We start from the raw sequence: 2,897 nt of genomic DNA, 5'->3' as shown, positions 1-2,897 counted from the left end.
GGTGAAACCCTGTCTCTACTAAAAATATGAAAAAATTAGCCGGGCGTGGTGGCGGGTGCCTGTAGTCCCAGCTACTCAGGAAGCTGAGGCAGGAGAATGGTGTGAACCTGGGAGGCAGAGCTTGCAGCACGCCAGCGCACCCCAGCCTGGGTGACAGAGCGAGACTCTGTCTCATAAAAAAAAAAAAGAAAAAAGAAACATTGCTAAGTTATTTTTTTCTAAGAACATTCAGGCTGGGCGCGCTGGCTTACGCCTGTAATCCCAGCACTTTGGGAGGCTGAGGTGGGTGGATCACCTGAGATCAGGACTTTGAGACCAACCTGGCCGACATGGTGAAACCCCATCTCTATCAAAAAATACAAAAACTGGCCAGATGCAGTGGTGTGTGCCTATAGTCCTAGCTACTAGGGAGGCTGAGGTGGGAGTATCCCTTGAACCAAGGCGGTCGAGGTTGCAGTGAGCCGAGATCGCATCACTGCACTCCAGCCTGGGCAACAGAGTAAGACCCTGTCTCAAAAAAAAAAAAAAGAAAGAAAGAAAGAAAAGAAAACATTCAAGCCCTGGCTTGAATGCCCATGTCAATTTTGGTCAATTAATTCATCTTGGAAGAACTCACTTATGCTGACCAAACTTAGAAGAATGTAACATATAAGCCACATGGTTAATTTGCATATCTCTACATAAAACTTCCAGTGGCCTGGCCGGGCATGGTGGCTCAGGCCTGTAATAACAGCATTTTGGGAGGCCAAGGCAGGTGGATCACTTGAGGCCAGGAGTTTGAGACCAGTCCAGGCAACATGGTGAAACTCTGTCTCTACTAAACATAAAAAATTAGCTGTGCGTGGTGGTACACACCTGTAGTCCTAGCTACTTAGGAAATATTTGTCTGTTTTCCAACTGAAAATCACTTGAACCTGGGAGGCTGAGGTTGCAGTGAGCCGTGATTGCACCACTGGACTCCAGTCTGGGTGACAGACAGCAAGAGACTCTGTCTCACAAAGAGAGAGAGTAGGGGAGAGAGAGAGAAAGAAAGAGAGAGAGAGGAAGGAAGGAAAGAAAGAAAAAGAAAGGGAGGGAGGAAAGAAAGAAGGAAACAAAGGAAGGAAGGAAGGAAAGAAAAAAAGAAAGAAAGGAAGAAAGAAAGAAAGAAGAACAAAACAACCTCTCTGTACCAACTTTTTTTTTTTTTTTTTTTTTCCTTTTTTTTTTTTTTTTTTTTTGAGACGGAGTCTCGCTCTGTTGCCGGGGGCTGGAGTGCAGTGGCCTGATCTCAGCTCACTGCAAGCTCCGCCTCCCAGGTTTACGCCATTCTCCTGCCTCAGCCTCCGGAGTAGCTGGGACTACAGGCGCCCGCCACCTCGCCCGGCTAGATTTTTGTATTTTTTAGTAGAGACGGGGTTTCACCATGTTAGCCAGGATGGTCTCGATCTCCTGACCTCGTGATCCGCCTGTCTCGGCCTCCCAAAGTGCTGGGATTACAGGCATGAGCCACTGAGCTCACCCTAGTTGGATAATTTTAATGACTAATAAAGCATACATCTTCTTTTTTTTTTTTTTTTTTTTTGAGATGGAGTCTCTCTCTGTTGCCCAGGCTGGAGTGCAGTGGCGCAATCTCGGCTCACTGTAACCTCCACCTCCTGGATTCAAGCGATTCTCCTGCCTCAGTCTCCTGAGTAGCTGGGATTACAAACACATGCCACCACACCCAGCTAATTTTTTGTATTTTTAGTAAAGACGGGATTTCACCGTGTTAGCCAGGATGGTCTCGATCTCCTGACCTCGTGATCCGCCTGTCTCGGCCTCCCAAAGTGCTGGGATTACAGGCTTAAGCCACCGCGCCCGGCCATACATCTTCTTTATAGAGCTATAAGATACTCATTTGTGTTGGACAAATGGGTAATCTTCTTTCCTAAATGTCACTGGAGAAATAATGACAATTTTAGAGGTGGGAATTCTTTGCAGAGTACTTCGTTACTCCCCTTTCTATGAAGACAAGGTACAATTCAATTGATTGGGTTTCAGCTCTAGCCAAGTTACTATAATTGATTCTGTTTATATTCCCTTAAGCCATGTTATTATAATTGATTGGGTTAGAATTTGATTGTGTTAGGCCTCCAGCCATTTTACTTTGAGTGATTAGGTTGCTAGAACTTTAGATATGTTGATAGAATTATGCTTACCTGAAACTACACCAGATTATTTGCTACTTCTACAAATGGCTGCTACCATCTATTATACTTTGAGTTTTCCTAATTTTTTTTTTTTGAGATAGGGCCTCATTCTGTTGCCCAGGCTGCAGTGCAGTGTCGTGATCATGGCTAACTGAAGACTCTAACTCCTGGGCTCAAGTGATCCTCCGGCTTCAGCCTCCCAAGAAACTGGGACTGCAGGCACATACCACCATGCTCAGCTGACTTTTCCTAATTTCACTTGTGCACAATCTTTGGGGGACGTTTTCTTACTGTTACTGTTTTGTGTCCATTGTAACCTGAAGAACTGCAATGAATTCCTAGTTAGTCTTTCTGCTTTCTGTCTCTTCAAATCCTTTCTGCACACACAACTGTCAAATTAATCATTTAAAAATTGCTTCCATAAACCTACAGAATAGAAGAAAATAATGGCAATTTTTGTACCTGATAAGGATCCAGTATCCAGAATATACAAAGAACTCTTACAATAATCTACTTAAAAGTGAATAGAGGACTTGAATAGACATTTCTCAAAAAAAGATATACAAGGCTGGGCACGGTGGCTCATGCCTATAATCCCAGCACTTTGGGAGGCCAATGCAGGCAGATCACGAGGTCAAGAGATCGAGACCATCCTGGTCAACAAGGTGAAACCCTGTCTCTACTAAAATACAAAAGTTAGCTGGGCATGGTGGCACGTGCCTGTAA

This window comes from Colobus angolensis, unplaced genomic scaffold (genome assembly GCF_000951035.1).
Source record: "Colobus angolensis palliatus isolate OR3802 unplaced genomic scaffold, Cang.pa_1.0 Scaffold87, whole genome shotgun sequence".
Classification (NCBI taxonomy): Eukaryota; Metazoa; Chordata; class Mammalia; order Primates; family Cercopithecidae; genus Colobus; species Colobus angolensis.
The sequence above is the reverse complement of the archived record's forward strand: the minus strand, read 5'-3'. Positions refer to the sequence as shown.